Source organism: Colobus angolensis, unplaced genomic scaffold (assembly GCF_000951035.1).
Source record: "Colobus angolensis palliatus isolate OR3802 unplaced genomic scaffold, Cang.pa_1.0 Scaffold189, whole genome shotgun sequence".
NCBI lineage: Eukaryota > Metazoa > Chordata > Mammalia > Primates > Cercopithecidae > Colobus > Colobus angolensis.
In genome coordinates, this window is record NW_012115032.1 from 2,229,905 (window position 1) to 2,249,796 (window position 19,892).

Sequence of the window (19,892 nt, forward strand, 5' to 3'; positions counted from 1 at the left end):
CCCTCCCCTTGGCCCCCACCCCCTGACCGGCCGTGGTGTGTGATGTTCCCCTCCTGGTGTCCATGTATTCTTATTGTTCTACTCCCATTTATGAGTGAGAACATGCAGTGTTTGGTTTTCTGTTCCTGTGTTAGTTTGCTGAGAATGATGGTTTCCACTTTCATCCATGTCCTTGCAAAGGACATGAACTCATTCTTTTTTTTTAATGGCTGCATAGTATTCCATGGTGTATATATGCCACATTTTCTTTATGCAGTCTATCATTGATGGATATTTGGGTTGGTTCTAAGCCTTTGCTATTGTGAATAGTGCTGCAATAAGCATACATGTTCATGTGTCTTTATAGTAGAATGACTTATAATTCTTTGGGTATATACCCAGTAATGGGACTGCTGGGTCAAATTGTATTTCTGGTTCTAGATACTTGAGGAATTGCCACACTATCTTCCACAATGGTTGAACTAATTTACACTCCCACCAACAGTGTAAAAGCATTCCTATTTCTCCACTTCCTTGCCAGCATCTGTTGTTTCCTGGTGTTTTAATGATCACCCTTCTAACTGGTGAGAGATAGTATCTCATTATGGTTTTGATTTGCATTTCTCTAATGACCAGTGATGATGGACTTTTCTTTCAAATGTTTGTTGGCCACATAAATGTCTTCTTTTGAGAAATGTCTGTTCATATTCTTTGCCCACTTTTTGATGGAGTTTTGTTTTCTTTCTTGTAAATTTGTTCAAGTTCCTTGTAGATTCTTAATATTAGCCATTTGTGAGATGGATAGATTGCAAAAATTGTCTGCCATTCTGTAGGTAGCCTGTTCACTCTGAGGATAGTGTTTTTGTTTGTTTGTTTGTTTTTCTGTGCTGAAGCTCTTGGAGACAGGTTTTATACCAGGATATGTGAGGGCAGAGGGTCCTTTGTCATTAGCCTAATTCCTAGAACACAAAATGATGCACAGGTTTTTTAACTATAACCACTTTCAATGAGTGCAGGGTTCAGATGCAGTTCAACATTGCTATCCCATGAACATCTTTGGTCATATATTTTCAAACTGATCTTACTTCAGTTGAACCTGATATATTACTTGTACTCTATGTGTCTAAAGTGACTTCGTAAACAATAACCTCTGATTTAACATTGCAACAGAAGGTTATACGTGGTAAGTTTATACCCTGAAGGGCACAGAAATGGACCAATTTGTTTTAAGTGAAGCAAGTATTTGCCATTTGAAGTATGATATAATCCCATTTTTCCTTGGAAGCCTCAACTGAGTGTTTTGTTCCTTTTCTTCTCTGAGTTCAGTCCCAGCCAGCTGGGAACATGTTAGAAATGCAGAACTTTAGGCTCCATTCCAAACCTTTTTAATTACATTTTATTTTGTAATAAGATCCCAAGTGATTTGTATGTTTAAACTGTAAGAATCACTCCTTTGAAGCTATATAGTACTTTATTCCTGAAACAAAGGCAAAAAGATTTCTTTTCGTGGCCTTTTCATGGACAAAGCAATGCTACCATTAGCTGAAGAAATTAGCAAATGTCTTGAATATTTGAAAAAAAATTCAAAGCAAAAAAAGGCTGATGGGAGTGATTAACATGTTACTGAATGCCATTGCTGATATGTGGTAGAATAATTGAATTTGTCTCTTTGTTCTTTCTCTGTGGCATATAATGATGCATTTTTAAATAATAGTATATTCAACACATTGAAACACAGTATTGTCTCCAATATAGACAAAGATATTGACACAGAATCAGCTATTAGATGAATGCATTTTATCTATAATACAAGTTATGTAGGCATAAGATAATTAACAAGAGAGAAAGGAAATGTTACTCTCCTGATATAGTTTGGCTGTGTCCTCACACAAATCTCATCTTGAATCCCCATGTGTTGTGGGAGGGACCTGGTGGGAGGTAATAGAGTCATGGGAGCAGGTATTTCCTGTGCTGTTCTCATGATAATGAATAAGTCTCATGAGATCTCATGGTTGTAAAAAGGGGAGTTTCCCTGCCTATGCTCTCTTCACTTGCCTGATGCTATGTGAGATGTGCCTTTAACCTTCTGCTGTGATTGTTAGGCCTCCCCAACCATGTGGAACTGTAAGTCCAATAAACCTCTTTATTTTACAAATTGCTCAGTCTTGGGTATGTCTTTATCAGCAGTGTGAAAATGGACTAATACAGTAAATTGACACCAGTAGAGTGGGGCGTTGCTGAAAAGATGCCCAAAAGTGTGGAAGTGACTTTGGAACTGGGTAACAGGCAGAGTTTGGAAAAGTTTGGAGGGTTCAGGGGAAGACAGGAAAATTTGGGAAAGTGTGGAACTCCTTAGAGACTTGTTGAACGGCTTTGACAAAAATGGTGATAATGATATGGAATGAAATCCAGGCTGAGGTGGTCTCAGATGGAGATGAGGAACTTGTTTGGAACTGGAGCAAAAGTGACTCTTGCCATGTTTTATCAAAGCGATTGATGACATTTTGCCCCTGCCCTAGAGATTTGTGGAGCTTTGAACTTGAGAGAGAGAATTTAGGGTATTTGGTGGAAAAAAATTGCTAAGCAGCAAAGAATTCAAGAGGTGACTTGGGTGCTGTTGAAGGAATTCAGTTTTAAAAGGAAAACAGAGGATAAAGGTTTGGAAAATTTGCAGCATGACAATGTGATCAAAATGAAAATCCTATTTGCTGAGGAGAAGTTCAAGCAGGCTGCAGAAATTTGCATAAGTAATGAGGAGTTGAATATTAATCTCCAAGACAACGAGGAAATTGTCTCCAGAGCATGTCAGAGGTCTTCATGGCACTCACTCCCATCAGAAGCCTGGAGGCTCAGGAGGAAAAATTGGTTTAATGGGCTGGGCCAGGGTCCCCATGCTTTGTGCAGTCTAGAGACTTGGGGCCCTACTTCCCATCTGCTCCAGCTATGGCTAAAAAGGGCCACAGTACAGCTTGGGCTATTGCTTCAGAGGGTGGAAGCCCCAAGCTTTGGCACCTTCCATGTGGCTCTGAGCCTGCAGTTGCACAGAATTCAAGAATTGAGGTTTGGGAACCTCTGCCTAGATTTCACAGGATGTGTGGAAATACCTAGATGCCTAGGCAGAAGTTTGCTGTGGGGGTAGGAACCTCATGGAGAACCTCCACTAGGGAATTCTCCATGAAGAAGGGAAATGTGGGTTGGAGCTCCCACACAGAGTCCCTATTGGGGTACTGCCTAGTGGAGTGTTGAGAAGAGGACCACTCTCCTCCAGACCCCAGAATGGTAGATCCATCTACAGCTTGCATCATGCACCTGGAAAAGCCACAGACACTCAACACCAGCCAGTGAAAGCAGCCATGATGGGGACTATAACCTGCGAAGCCATGAGGGCAGAGTTGCCCAAGGCCATGGGAACCCACCTCTTGTATCACTGTGACCTGAATGTGAGACTTGGAGTCAAAGGAGATCATTTTGGAGCCTTAAGATTTGACTGCCCCACTGGATTTCAGACTGACTTTGGGCCTGTAGTCCCTTTGTTTCATCAATTTCTCCTATTTGGAATGGCTGTATTTACCCAATTCCTGTACCGCCATTGTATGTAGGAAGTCACTAATTCACTTTTGATTTTACAGACTAATGGGCAGAAGGGACTTGACTTGTCTCGGATGAGACTTTAGACTGTGGACTTTGAGTTAATGCTGAAAGGAGTTAAGACATTGGGAGACTATTGGGAAGGCATGATTGGTTTGAAATGTGAGGACATGAGATTTGGGATGGCTCGGGAGTGAAATGATACGGTTGTCTGTGTCCCAACCCAAATCTCATCTTGAATTCCCATGTGTTACAGGAGAGACTTAGTGGGAGGTAATCTAATCATGGGGGCAGGTCTTTCCCATGCTGTTCTTGTGATAGTGAGTAAGTCTCATGAGATCTGATGGTTTTATAAAAGGGAGATTCTTCGCACAAGCTCTCTTGTCTGCTGCCATGTGAGACATGCCTTTCACCATCTGCTGTGATTGTGAGGCTTCTCCAGTCATGTGGAACTGTAAGTTTAAAAAATCTCGTTCTTTTCTGCATCGCTCAGTCTTGGGTGTGTCTTTATCAGCAGCATGGAAACGGACTAATACAACTCCCAAAAATGTTTAATAGTTTTATAGAAGAGGCAAAAATCTCCCACTTCTGCTCAGGAGGATAAGAGAAATTCATTCCTAGATGGGTTATTTTGTGGGATGTTTCACCTTCTGTCAAGTAAAGGCACAATAGCATTTTCTTATAGAAACATGTATAATACTACATAGGACAGAGAGCTACAGGACATAAAATACAAAAGAACTATAATAGAACACAACTCAGGAAGAAATATTTTTTGACTTCTGGAGAGAAGCAAACTCTCAATATGTACAAATGATAATTACTCTGCACATTAAATAAACTTTAAACATGGTCATATTCTAATGCCAGATGGATCTGAAAAAAAAAAGTGAGCTTATAAGAGGGCAAATATCTCAGCAGGCCCTGGAGTGGCAAACAGAGCCAAGGGATCTATAACACAAGGTTTCTCTCTGATTTCCCATATTTAACAAACAAACAAAAAGAGAGAGAGGTCTCAGTTAAGACTTTGCAAAGTCCTTAGTAGTAGTCGTGAGAATTAATGAACCTATATATCAAAATTTCATTCAGTTTTCTCTACATAATTGTATAAAGGGGACTTTAGAAAATATACAGAGATCCTTACATAGTTTCTACTTCCTCGTTACTCAGACACTGCTAATAAGTCTTAACCAGTAAAATGAAGGGAGTCTTTCTAGGTTCATCTTCCTCCAGTTTCTGAAGACATCAGAAGTGGAGACCTTTTATGTCATGTGTTGTCCCAACTTTAAAATGTTACCTATTTTGTCTACTTCTTGCATCAGGATTCTTATACCTGAAATTCTGCAATTTGATTTTTTTGAATTATATGAAGATCAACTGTTAAGAATTGGCTTAAAATGAATTTCTCTGGGAAGAATTGCTTTCCTCAAATTTGCTCTACCAAATAATGATTCTCTGCTTAATTAGTCATCAAAAGTTTTTCATTGTATTTAATATTTTAACTAGACAAGACTAAAATTACTAATAAGTTCATAAATTCAGGTTTTCTTTTATTCAAAATTTACTATACACAGTATAACAAAAGGTCTAAAATATATTCGTATAACCAAAATCATACTAGACAAGTTTAGTTGAAAATCAGAACATAAACATATATGAAATCTCTGAATGCACACATGATAAACAGTCAATATTCAGTGCTATGATGAGTCAATAAAGTAATAATTTACTTGTTTCTCAAAAAAATTCAAGAAATTATTTTATTATGTTTGGTTGAATTTTTAAAATTTATAACATTTTGTTGAAGAGGAAAGAGAAAAATGTTCAATATGCAAATGTACATCTATAGAGGCTTCATTCTTCTTTCTTTTTTGGTATATGAAAATTTATTACTACTATATTTCACCATCAAATTCATAATCTTGGTCTTTCTTTCTTGCCTTTGTTTAGGACCAAAACAGAGACATTGGCTACTTTGACAACCTTAAAGTAGATTCCAGGAATATCAATAATAGCATGATCTTTTCAACCAAAGTCCCGAACCAGAACTTAATTGTTTTCCTCAATAATGTTCAAGCAACCATCCATCATTGGGTTACAACAGATGTAGATTTCTTGCTGTTCTTGATCAGCTGGACCCTGAAACACTTCCTGAAGGCAGAGTTTGGTTGTTTGGCTTCAACTTCTACTTTTTCCAGCATAATCTCCTTTGCATTAGAAGCACCTTCAAAACTGTTGGCCTTCAGGGCTGTGCCCAAATGAACTTCCCTGTACTGTTTATGTCATTACTTGTCTCATCAGTGACTACAGAGATTCCTGACAGTAAGAAGTCCAGGAGCCTTACAATCCTGCCAGTGCCATGGGCCTGAACAAAAGAGCTCATTCCTCTCATTGACTTCCAGGAAATGTAGAAATAACTGGGTCCAGATTTGCTTATCTGAGCCCACTGATAACAAGAACTAACTTTCCAAATGCAAGTAGTTCACATAGTTTATAAATAACAACTTTGAAAACAACACCAATAGGTTCCAAGTTGATTGTGCTTCCACATAGAGAGACTGAGTAGTCATCTAAAGTATACTGATACATATTAGTCATTGGTATGTTGCAAACATTATCTTCTTCATATATATACGTATATGGAAATCAATATGCATATATATGGAAATCAAGAAGTTATCTTCTTCATATATATGTATGAAGATAATATGTATATATATGTGTGTGTAAGTGTGAGAACTTTTAGAAATTACAGTTTATTATTGTCCTGAAACTATTTTATGTTTTTAGAAGTTTATCGGCTATAAGAACATTTTTTAAAGCTTTCAGAAGACAAATTCTTGGACATCAGGTATCTCTTAAAAATCATGTAATTAAACTAGTAATGAAAAACATGTTTTTCCCCAAATTGCATGTATTCTAAGATACAGCTGAGTAAAATGTATTCATACAAACCTGGCCACAATACTTTCAGAATTCTCAATTATCAAAATATTCAATGTTTAAAAAATTATTTTGAACATACTTTGGACAAAAAGAGACATGTAATGAGTGTTGAACTTGCAGTACACAATTTACCTGCATTATCTCTCTCTCTCTCTTTTTTTTTTTTTTTTTTTTTGAGACGGAGTCTCGCTCTGTCACCCAGGCTGGAGTGCAGTGGCTGGATCTCAGCTCACTGCAAGCTCTGCCTCCCGGGTTCACGCCATTCTCCTGCCTCAGCCTCCCGAGTACCTCGGACTACAGGCGCCCGCCACCACGCCCGTCTAGTTTTTTGTATTTTTTTAGTAGAGACGGGGTTTCACTGTGTTAGCCAGGATGGTCTCGATCTCCTGACCTCGTGATCCGCCCGTCTCAGCCTCCCAAAGTGCTGGGATTACAGGCTTGAGCCACCGCGCCGGCCGCATTATCTCTTATAACCCAAACGATATCCTTCAACATATGTATCTGGGGAAACAGAAGACCAGAAAATGACTCAATTCCTTAACCTCACATGGATGGTTAATAATGAAATGGATTTTGAAATAATTGCTACTAGGTGCCAGATTTTAACAATTTTCTACAAATAGATAATCTAATATAAAAATGTTGATTACAGAAGGTAAATGATGATTATATTTGATGTCAATAGAATGTACATGAATTTCCTTTTTTAAGTAATGATTTACCATGTACCTTGTAAGTAAGAGATTAGTAGTTATCTAAACTGGTACAACAATAGCTATTCCTAGGTAAGAAATGTATAAGAAAAGTGAGGTCAAGGGAGGGAAAGAAAAGCTATATAAGGATTTCAAAAGGAACAGTATTTATAAATTGGTTCTGCCTTCTAGCCTCTGTTATTAATATTTTTTTCATTTCTCCTTTATACTGCTATTCCTTGATTCCTCAAACTCTTGTTTGTACTCAAACAATCTATGGGCCAAGTGATCTGTGGAATAATGGTATCAGTGTCACCTGGGAGCTGGCTAGAAGTGTAGATTCTTAAACCCCACCCCACAAGCAACCTAAATTAGAATCTGTATTTCTACCAGATCTGAGGTAACTCATATTAACCTCGATGTTTGAGAAAGGCACTCTACAGCATGTTGATTTTCAGTGTATGATTATGCAAATAATAGGTCAGAGTGTAGATAGGAGATCGCTTCTTTCTTTCTTCCTTCCACCAAAGGGACCTTGAAACAATGTATGAATGGGGCAATAACTCAATTTTTTCCACAGTAAGAGTCAGTCCATACTTGATCTTTAGGGTCATATCCAGTTTATATGATTCATTGGTTAGTCTTTAAAAGCAAAGCCTCCATCATTCTCCAGAAGAATGGTTCTTTCCAGGCTCATTTCCTGAGGACCTTTGGAAGATGCTGCCAAAATTCCATTTACAGTGCATTTGTGCAGTTGCAGTTCAATCATTATTGATTCCAGCTGTTAGTGATGTGACTGAAATCAATGACTTAAATCTTCCAAAACCAGAGTGTATGATTTACCCCTCAAATTATTAATATGCCTTCTAAACAATAGTAGTTTTGACACAATGCTCACATTTTTCATTTTAACATTTTATCTCTCACATGAAAGAGTTACGTTTATCTCTGATGTTTTGATTTAAGGGTAATTATTTTTTATAAACTAAAATTATGTTAAATTTAAAAAATGACCTATCTTAAACCATAGATCACGTATATGCTTTACTTTACATTCTTGACATGAACACAATATTCAGCCAGGACAATTCTAACCATTTAAATTGACTCTGTTTATTCTTTACATACATTATGAAATTTACATAGTCTTCTATTATAAAGCCAATAGGAAAACCTTAACATATATCTCCTAAACATATCTCAGTCATTAACATTATTTTGCATTTTCACTTCCAGTGGTAAATTAAATAAACCCTTCAAACTTAAATGGAAAACACAAAAGATGCTATTCTGAAGAAAGTGTCTGATAATAGTACCAACAAAATGATGCTCATTTGAAAAAACTGATCATTCCATGATTTTAGACATGAAAACAACAAAAAAACTTGGTTTCACAAATGAATCAATTAAATTGGAAAAATATATACACAGAGATCAATAACAGAAAAATAAAGTTGATTTGGAGAAAGTAGCCCCTGAAATGCTCTATTAACATAGTATTGAAGTTCGTGCAACATACAGAGTTATTTATAAAGAGTAGTAATAGGAAATAATTTGATTCAAGACAAATGGACATATAAGCAAAAATGTAATTAGAAAAATTACACATATTTTAAAAATTTAACATTTACCTTAACGAGTTGAAACCTGGAAGTAAAATGACTCCAGTACCATAAAAATAAAATATTAATATAATATTAATTGCATATACAAAAAGTTATCTAATTGGCATTTTAAATGAAATCAGAATAACTAACATCTGTTATTAAATTAAAATCTCTTCAAATTTGCTTTTGAAAAAATGAGGAAAGGAAATTAACAAATGAGCCACTATAGTAGATTATTTAAATGGAGCCTCAAATAATTTTCTCACGTGTTCTTTGCACTGGATATTATTACAGTACTTAATAGAAAAGAAAAGAGAAACTCGAGAGGTAGATCATGTGGATAAACTCAGTTGGTACAGAAGTTTCAAGTTTTGAAGAGATATGTGATTTAGAAATGTATCTTCTATGCCCTATGAAATGTGGCAATTCATAAATACATAAACAAATATTTTCCTTCAGAAGTTTTATTCTTTTTGCTCTAGATGGCTTCGGCTATCCTTGGTCTCTCATGGTTCTATATAAATTTTACAATTTTTTTTTCTATTTCTATGAAGAATGTCATTGATATTTTGATAATTGCACTGAATCTGTAGTTTTGTTTTTTTTTAATTGTATGGATATTATAACAATATTAATTCTTCCAATCCATGAACATGGGATATCTTTTCATTTTTGGGTATCCTCTTCAATTTCTTGTATTAATGTTTTATAGTTTTTCTTGTAGAGATCTTTAACATCCTTGGTTAATTCCTAAGCATCTGATTTTTTTTGTACTTATCATAAATGGGATTACTTTATTGATCTCTTTTTCAGATTGTTCACTGTTGGCATATAGAAATGCTCCTAATTTTTGTATGTTGATTTTGTATCCTGTGACTTTACTGAATTTGTTTGTAAGTTCTAATAGTTTTCTTTGGTGAAGTCTTTAGGTTTTTCCAAATACAAGATTAATTTATCTGTGAACAAGGAAAATTTGACTTCTTCCTTTCCAATTTTGGAAGTCTTTTTTATTTTTTCTTTCTTTCTCTTGTTCAGTTGCTCTGGCTAGGACTTCTAGTACTATGTTCGGTAACAGTAGTAAAATTGGTCATCCTTGTTGTGTTCCAGATCATAGAGGAAAGAATGTCAATTTTTTTTCAGTATGATACTAGCTCTGTATCTGTCATTATATAGCTTCTCTTGTGTTGACATATTTTCATTCCGTACCTAGTTTTTGGAGGATTTTTAATCACGAAAGATGTTGAATTATATAAACTACTTTTCAGCTTCAGTTGAAATGATCATATGATCTTTGTCCTTCATTTTATTGATATAATGTATTACATTGATTGAGTTACATATGTTGAATCATAATTGCATTTCTAGAATAAATCCTACTTGATAAGTATGGATGATCTTTTTTTTTTTTTTTGAGACGGAGTCTCACCCTGTCGCCCAGACTGGAGTGCAGTGACCGGATCTCAGCTCACTGCAAGCTCCACCCCCCAGGTTCACGCCATTCTCCTGCCTCAGCCTCCCGAGTAGCTGAGACTACAGGCGCCCGCCACCTCGCCCGGCTAGTTTTTTGTATTTTTTAGTAGATACGGGGTTTCACAGTGTTAGCCAGGATGGTCTCGATCTCCTGACCTCGTGATCCGCCCGTCTCAGCCTCCCAAAGTGCTGGGATTACAGGCTTGAGCCACCGTGCCCGGCGATCTTTTTAATGTGTTGTTAAATTTGGTTTGTTAGTATTTTGTTGAGAACTTTTGTGTCAGTGTTCATCTGCGATATTGGCCTGTAGTTTTCCTTTTTTGATATGTCATGTCTAGTTTTGGTATCAGGGTAAGACTGACCTCATAAAATAAATTTAGAAGCATTCCCATCTCCTCTATACTTCAGAATAATTTGGGTAGGATTACTATTAATTCTTTCTTCAAATGTTTCTTAAAATTTAATAATTAAGCCATCAGGTCCTTGGCTTTTTTTTTTTTCTTCTTCTTGGAGACGTGTTATTACTGCTTTGATCTCATTACTTGTTATTGGTCTATTCAGTTTTTGGATTTCTCATGGTTTAATTTTTGTAGGTTGCATGTGTCTAGAATTTTATTCATTTCTTCTAGGTTTTCCAATTTATTGGCATATAGGTGCACATAGTAGTTTCTAATGATCTTTTGGAAATGATCTGCAGCATCAGTTGTAAAGCATTCTTGTTCATCTCTGATTTTGTTTTTGAGGACTTCTCTATTTTTGTCTTAGTCTGGATAAAAGTCTGTCAATTTTGTTTATCTTTTCAAAGCACCAATTTTTGTTTCATTAATCTTTTGTATTTCTTTCAGTTCAATTTCATTTACTTTTGCTCTGATTACTATTATTTCTTTTCTTCTACTAATTTGAGTTTTGATTTCTTCTGCTTTTCTAGTTCTTTAAGGTTCATGGTTAAGTTGTTTATTTGAAAATTTTCTACTTTTTTGATGTAGGTGCTTACGGCTATAAATTTTGCCTTTAGGATTTCTTTCGCTGTATCCCATACATTTTGTTTCCTTTGGCATTTATTTCAATTATTTTTTCAATTTATTTCTTAATTTCTTCATTGTTTCACTGGCTTTTTAGGAGCATATTTTCTAATCTCCATGAGTTTGGATGGTTTCCAAACGTCCTCTTGTCACTGATTTTAGTTTTACTTCATTGTAGTCTGGGAGGAATGATGTGATTTATTTATTTATTCAGTTTGAATTTTTTAAGACTTGTTTTGTGGTCTAACATATGATCTATCCTTGTTAGTGATCCATGTGCTGAGGAGAAGAATGAATGCAATGCTGTGAGATGTTGAAGTCTCCACCTATTATTGTATTGGTGTCTAACTCTCTCTTTAGTTCTGATAATTGTTTTAAATACCTGGGTGCTCCATTTTTGAGTGCATATTTATTCTATTCACAATTGTTATATTCTCTTGATACTCAATTCCTTTATTATTATATTTTTTTCCCCATTTCTTTAGTTTCATTCTCTGTATTTCTTTATAGGTGAAGTGTATTTGTTGTAGGCAGCATATTATTCCATCTGTTTTTAAAATGCATTCAGTCACTCTGTGTTTTGATTAAAGAGCTTAGTTCATTTACATTCAATGTTATTATTGATTAGTAAGAAATTACTACTTCCATTTTGCTATTTGTTTTCTAGTTGTTCTGTGGTCTATTCTCCCTGCTTTCTTTCCTACTTGTTTTCCTTTCAGTGAAGGTGATTTTCTCTGGTGGTATGTTTTTCTTTCTTACTTTTGTTTTTACTGTATCTGTTGCTATGTTTTCAGATATGAGGCTACACTAAGCCTTGCAAGTAACATCTTATATCCCATTATTCTAAACTGATGACAACTTAACTCTGATTGCTGAAAAAAAGAGAAAAATTAATAAAAGTTCTGAACTGTAATTTCATACTCCCTGCTTTTTAACTTTTTTATTTCGATTTACAACTTACACTGTTTATGCCTTAAAATTGTGGTAGTTATTAATTTTGTAGGTTTTTCATTTAGTCTTCCTTTTCAAGATATGAGTAGTTTACACACTACATTACAGTGCTATAATATTCTGTATTTGTCTGTATGCTTACTGTTAGTAGTGAGTTTTGTACCTTCAGATGACATCTTATTGCTCCTTAACATTTTTTTCTCCCAGATTAAATAACTCTCTTGAACATATCCTGTAGGATAGTTTTGGTGTTGACAAAATCCCTCAGCTTTTCTTTGACAAAGTCTTTATTTCTCTTTCATGTTTAAAGGATATTTTTGCTGGATATGATTTCATAGGATAAAAGCCTTTTTCCTTCAGTAATTTAAATGTATAACATCAGTCTTTCCTGGCTTTACACTGAGAAATCTGCTGCCAGACAAATCGGAGCTCTCTTATATGTCATTTTTCTCTTTTCTTTTACTACTTTTATGATTCCTTTTTAATCTTAGACCTTTGGGAATTTGATTATTAAATGTCTTGAGGTAGTCTTACTTGAGTTAAATCTGTTTGGTGTTTTATAACCTTCTTGTATTTGAATATTGATATCTTTTTGAATAAACTTTCTACCCAATCTCTCTCTATTACGTCTTTTAGAACAATAATTCACATATTTGCCTTTTTGAAGCTATTTTCTATTTTCTAGATCGTGTAGGCATGCTTCATTATTTTTTACTGTTTTTTTTTTCTTTTGACTCTTCTGTGTATTTTCAACTAGCCTCACTTCAAGCACACTAATTCTTTTTTCTGTTTGGTAAGTTCTGCTGTTCATAGACTGATGCATTTTTCAGTTTGTCAATTCACTTTTTCATCTCCCAAATTTCTGCTTGATTCTTTTTAATTATTTCATCTTCTTTGCTAAATTTATGTGATAGAATTCCAAGTTCCTTTTTTCGTGTTGGTTTTCTTTTGCTTCCTCAAAACAGCTATTTTGAATTCTTTATCTGAAAGGTCACATATCTCTATCACTCCAGAATTGGGCAGTGGTGCCTTGTTTACTGTTTGGTGAGATGATTTTTTTCTGGGATGATCTTAATGCCTGTGGATATTCACCAGTGTTTGGGCATTGAAGATTTATATATTTATTCTAATTTTTCACAGTCTGGGCTGGTGTGTACCCATCTTTCTTGAGAAAGCTTTCCAAGTATTCAAAGGGAATTGAGTGCTATGAAATAATTTTTTGGTCACTGCAGCCATATGTGCATTAGGGAACAGTCCAAGCTCAGTGACACTGTTACTTTGCAGATTTGTAGAAGTATCAGCCTTGGCAATCTTGGGTAATATCTGGGAGAATTGTCTGGATTGCCAGAGAGGAGTGTCTTGTTTTTTTCCCCTACTTTCTCACAAAGGAATGAAGTCTCACTCTCCATGCTAAGCTCCCTGGAGGTTGTTGAGGGGTGACAAAAGCAATCCTGTGGCCACCAGCTCTAGGACTGTGCTGGGTCACATCCGAGGGTAGCATAATACTAGGTCTTGCCCAAACCTGTTGTGGCTGCTGCCTGGCTACTGCCGATGATTATTCAAGGACTAAGGGCTCTTTAGTCAGCATGTGGCAAATTCTGAAAGGACATGGACCTTCTCATCAGGGCACTGGGTTCCCTTCTTTCCCAGGGCAGGTCTGGAAATGTCATCTGGGAGCTATAATACAAAATAGGGACTTCAGGACTCTGCTTCATGCTTTATTTTACTGTAGATGCGCTGGTATCCATGTTATAGGACCGTGCTCTTTACTCTTCCCTTTCCTTCCAGAGCTTCAAGCCTCACTGCCTAGCACTGGGGAAGGTAATAAAAGCACTCCCTTGGCCCCAGTGCTGTCTCACTTGGTCATGTGCACAAATCCACTGGATCTGAGCCCAACACATCACCAGGACTTGCTCAGGAATTGAAATCCTTGTGGTCTAGACTTTATTTCCTGTTTATTTAGGACCCCAGGGCACTTTAGCTCACAGCAGTGGGGCTAGCTAGAACTTGGGTTCAGACCTCTGGGACAGAGGATAAACCTCTGACTAAGGATGGTCTAAATGATCCCTACGTAGGCACTGGCCAAATTCTGCCCTATCTTGCTCTCTGCTGTTACAGGACAGCAGTGAGTTCCAATGGAAAGACCTGCAATCACTTTGCTCTCCCTTTTCCAAGTGCACAGAATTTCTGTCTCTGTCATTGTGCATTGCCCAGGGATAATGGAGGTGTGGTGTCAGCAATTCAAGACTGCCTTTGCTACCCTCTTCAGTTTCTCTTTCCTTGATAAGATGTTAAAAGCAGGTACTGTGATTACTTATCTGAGTTTTGATTCTTATGAAGGTGCTTTTTGTGAGGAAAGTTGTTCAGTTTGGTGTTCAGTTTTGTGATCACTGTAATGTTCTTTTCAGCCATCTTGTTCTGTCTCCTTCCTAGTTTCTTCTTTAAAAACACTCTTTATTTGACTTCAAGGATACAATAATTTCTTTCTCCTCTGCCTGTTGCTCTTTCTCAGTCTCCTTGGCTGATTCTTTCACATCTTGCCAACTGCTGAACATGGAAATAACTAGGAGTCTTCTCTATCTACATTCACTCCCTTAATAATTTATTCTGCTTCTTTCTTTTAAATAACATGTATAGTTGATGAATTACTTATTTATAACTTCGGCTTTGAAATTCTGAATAATATACCCAAGTACATATTTGTTATCTCTACTTAGAAACTGAATGGATGTTCTAAATTTAAAAGGTCTATAATAAAACCTGTTAGAATATTTCCCTCTGGAAACCTGCTCCTTCTGTAATCTTCTCTATTACAGGAAATGGAAACCCTACTATTCCTAGTGGCTTAAAGTAAAAACCTTGAAGTCATCCTTAACTCTTTCCCTTCTTTCTCACCTCCACATTCAATTTTTTTCAGCAAATTCTTTTTTTTTTTTTGCCTTCAAAACTGTACACAGCATTACTTGTCATTATTTCCAGTTCTATGAAGTCCAATTCTAGACAAAATGATCACCACCAATTGTCTATTAACTGTTCTTCATTCTTTGGCATTTCTTTCCATACTACAGCTTGTTTTCAAAACAAAAGCTAAACAACTTTTTTAAATCAAATATTATTATGTTACTTCTTTGCTTGATTCTCTTCGTTGTGTTTTTATCTCATTCAGCCTTCAGAGTCTTCACAATTGCCCTGAGGATATATACAGTCAGCCTTAGTTTTTCTTTGAGCATACCAGGAATTTCCTTTCAACAGGACCGTTTCCTAGCTTTTCCTTCTGCATTAAAAGGCCCTATACATATCCTTCATGAGTATGTTCAAATAGAATAAAGATGGGAGAGGGAAAATTTAAAGCAGCTGGAGTAGGATTCATTCACTAATTTCATAAAGTGGGACAGCACTAGCTGAAATAAAAAATCAACTGTAGATACATTAATAATATTTGGTCATGAGCAGAATTTATTTATAAAATTTCTTAGGAAGATAACCCTGGCTAAAGGGTTATATATATTTAATAAACTGCAATGCATGTATAGATGAGGCATGCCTTTCTGAAGCATGTCATGTGTTATAGCATTCATTCATGTATAAAATGGAGTTGATAACTTATGTTCCCTCCTGGGTGAAATGACCCACAAATCTCATTACAGACCTTATCATTTATCTATGTGATGAGTTCATGTCTTATCTGGGAAGGTAGGAGGTGGAGTCATCCTCATTGTACTCAATCTCTCTACTCCATATGAACTTCCTAATTACCTATATCCTTAAAATTGTTAAAAAGCTTGATAGCTGATTTGTGTATGAGTTGACAAACCAATCCCTTGTATTATAATAGCTAAATCATATAATTTGTAAGGTGTTTTCTGAACACTTTATTTAAAATTTCATCCTGTCTTCATGCTTTCCTTATTATCAGCCTTATGCCTTCTTGCACTTGTGACTCTTTCTTCTTTTGTACTTAACATCACTTTATTGATTTTTGTAGTTATTATTTTTGATGTCCCTATTATCCCAATGAAGTATAAATTGAGAGGGCTGAATTTCTGTTTAAAATTCTGCCTCTATTGCCTAGAATAGTGTTTTGCACATAATATGCGCTTAGATATTTTTTGCTTTCTTAAATGACTGAATGCAAATGTCACATGCCTCCTCAAGTTGCCCTGTGGTCTAAATTGACTATTGGTAATCTAATCATCATATCAATGTTCTAGGCCTGAAAAAGAACAAGAAAAAAATGATAGAATAGGCTTTGTGCAATTCCTGTTTTCACTTGAAGGAACTTTCCCAAAAATTTTACAAAAAAAAGAAGAAAAAGAAAAAGTGTCCTCTTTCATAATATTGGTCACTCCTATCAATAAATGGTATCAATATTTTATGAAGACCAGACTTGTTTGTAGCAAAAGAAGTCCCAATAAATTCCACATCTGCTCACAACAGGCAACACAATGTCTTTCTAGCTCCTTTGGTACCTCTGCTCTTGTAGTCCAGTTACCATATTGTTAGGAAGCTCAAGCTGCATAGAGGTCATGTGTAGATTTCTGACAACAGCTTTTGCTGATATCTAAGTTGAAAGCTAGGGTAAAACACAAGATATGTCAGTGAAACTCCTACAGTTAATAAGAACCTCAGCACTGTATCTTCCTACATAAGGCACCAGAACCGTACAGAACAAAGGCAAGACACCCTCACTGTACCTTGTACCTTGTTTGAGTTAATGGCCCTCAGAATTCACGAACTTAATAAAATTGATGTTTCATGCAAGTAAGTTTTGGAGTGGTTTGCTATGGAGCAATAGGCATCTGAAACATGCATATTAAATTAGTATTTTGGCTTTCAAAAATAATCTAGGTTTTGTTATTAGTTGCTTTACTAACGTTCTGCCACAATTCCCTTCTCTTATTGCACTTTTAAGAATATGGCTATAGTTTCAGCTTTGTAATAATAGGTATAGAAATAATAAAAGTATTAAGACTTTTCATATTAGAATTGTGATTATCTTATCTTCATGTATTTTGACTGGGCATAGAATTGTTTCTTAAAAATAATCTTTTTTCAGTATTCCATTCTCTGCTCTATCCTAGCCATTAGTACTACATGCAGCCCAGGAGTCTAATGTCCCTAATTCTCAATATTTTTTATGAAACATGTTTTTTTTTCTCCTCTACAAATTTTCTAAAATATTTTCTTTACATCCACAGTGCTACTAAATTTCATTACATTTTGTCTCAGCATGAGAGTTTTTTTAATTTATTTAACTGAGCACTCAGCAGACACTGTTAATCTTGAAAACACGTTTTTTTTCTGCACTTTGGAATTATGTACTTCTTTGGTAATTTCTCGCCTATGATTTTATTTGTTTTCTCTTTAAGGAGCTCTCATTATTAAAATGTTAGTCTGCTTAGGTTAATCTTCTAGTTTTTCTCTTTTATATCAACTTTCTGAAATGTGTTCTCAATTTTATTTTGAAATGTTCTTTTTCCTCTGTGTTTTTTTATTCCTTTTTTCAATATAAGTATATATGCATTTTCTGTAGTTTTTTCCTTTCATGGTACAGTTTTTTTTTTTTTTCTTTGAATGCCTCATAGTTTTGGCTGTGTCCTTATATAAAAGTTAGATGATTAAAGTAAAAGCACCTACTACACCGTGTAAATGGATTTTCTAGGGCAGCATTTTAGTTTCCTGGAGTTTGAAATAGTCTTTTTAATGTTCTTTCTTTTACTTTTAGTGAAAAGACAATTACTGTATCTATTTATGGGGTACAATTTGCTGTTTTGACATGTGTATATATTGTGGAATTATTAGATCAAGGTAATTCACATCTTCACCTTTTGTTATATTCTTAATAAGGCAGGATGCTTATGCCTTCTTTGTAATATCTCATAATTCTCTTACCTCCTTAATTATGAATTATTTTTGCTTATCCTCTGATTCATATAAAGTTTATAATGAAAAAAGAGCAGTTGCTAGTCTTTTGTATGTATGGGACAGGAAGGAGAACACTTAGGAGTTTAAAATAGGAAAGTTCTATTCTTAGCTGCCCCTCTCAGTTTTTTATGTGGATTTTGCTCTTCCAGTTCCTTCTTCAACACTAGGATTCTGCAGATTCTATATTAGTATTAGTATTAGTATTAGTATTCTCTCCAAAATTCCTCTTAGAGATATGACTCCCACTTTTACTACTGCCTTCTCTGTGTATTCCCTTTTTTTTTTTCAGATCCTTCATCAAGGATATCTGATCCATTTTCTCTTTTCCCCATATTTCAAAATATATTATCTACTAGCATCCTAATTTTTTGACATCCTTAACATTCTTATGTATCAATGAGGTATACAAAAATAAATAAATATATATATATATCTGAGAAATGTTTGTGAACAAACATTTAGGACCTAGTGATAGGACCTCCCAGCCTAGTAGGTCCAGTGGTCCTTTTATTTGCTCCTTTATTCTAATCTTAGAATGGAGCAGCTTTCAGTAATAAGACCAAAGGCTGATAAGGGAAGAGTAGGTACTTATCCTATAGTTTTTGTATACAATTTGACATGGGACATAATTTTTATTAGCTTTTTTATTGTTGTTTTATCCTTTGTTTGGTTCGGTTTTGTTTTTGCTATTTGGCAAAGGCATAAAGTATTGATTGAGATGGACCAGATTTTTCTGCATTTAAACATAGTTGAGAAATGACCATGTCCTACTAAAAACTCACCGAAAGATGAACCATACCTAGATAACTGGGAAAAGAAGTTTACAAAACTATCAAACAAGGCAACAACTCACACAAAAATATTTATGAACAAAATGTGTTGAGATATTAGCATTTAAATGGATTAGGTACATCTGAGTACAATATAAAAAGGCATTACTATGAAGATACAGCATTTGTGTGGGAGATCAAGACTTGGTATGTGCAGGAGGGAAAGAAAGTACAGTTAGTTTAGAAAACAAAAAGGACAAACATAAACAAGTCAGAGAAATTAGGAAATAGAATTGATATTAATTAATATGTGTGTATGTAGTTATTTATTTTGAGACAGAGTCTCCCTCTGTCACCCAGGCCGGAGTGCAGTGGCCTGATCTCCGCTCACTGCAAGCTCCGCCTCCCGGGTTCAAGTGATTCTCCTGCCTCATCCTCCCCTGTAGCTGAGATTACAGATGCGTGGCACCACGCCTGGCTGATTTTTTGTATTTTTAGTAGAGATGGGGTTTTGCCATGTTAACCAGGATGGTCTCGATCTCCTGACCTCGTGATCCGCCCGCCTCGGACTCCCAAACTGTTGGAATTACAGACGTCAGCCACCGCACCTAGCCGATATCAACTGATATTGATTCAGGAGGTTCAGTGGATGGTGGAGTTTAGTTAGAGCAAAGGGTTATGAAAGGAAATAAAATGTCATAGATAGTGGTGAAAGAATAGAGTGTGTGCTTTATCGGGCATCCTATTGTCAGATTCAGGTTTCAGGAAGATGATTTTCGGAACTCTCAGCAAAACTGACTGGTGGGAGAGGTTTTTAACACAGCTTAAGAGAGAGAAACCATTGTCAGAGTGGAAGGAAGGTAGAATTTCAACAGATATTGAATAAATCAAATTGACAGAATGTATCAAATCATTGAATTAACAAGTGAAGAGAGAAACAAA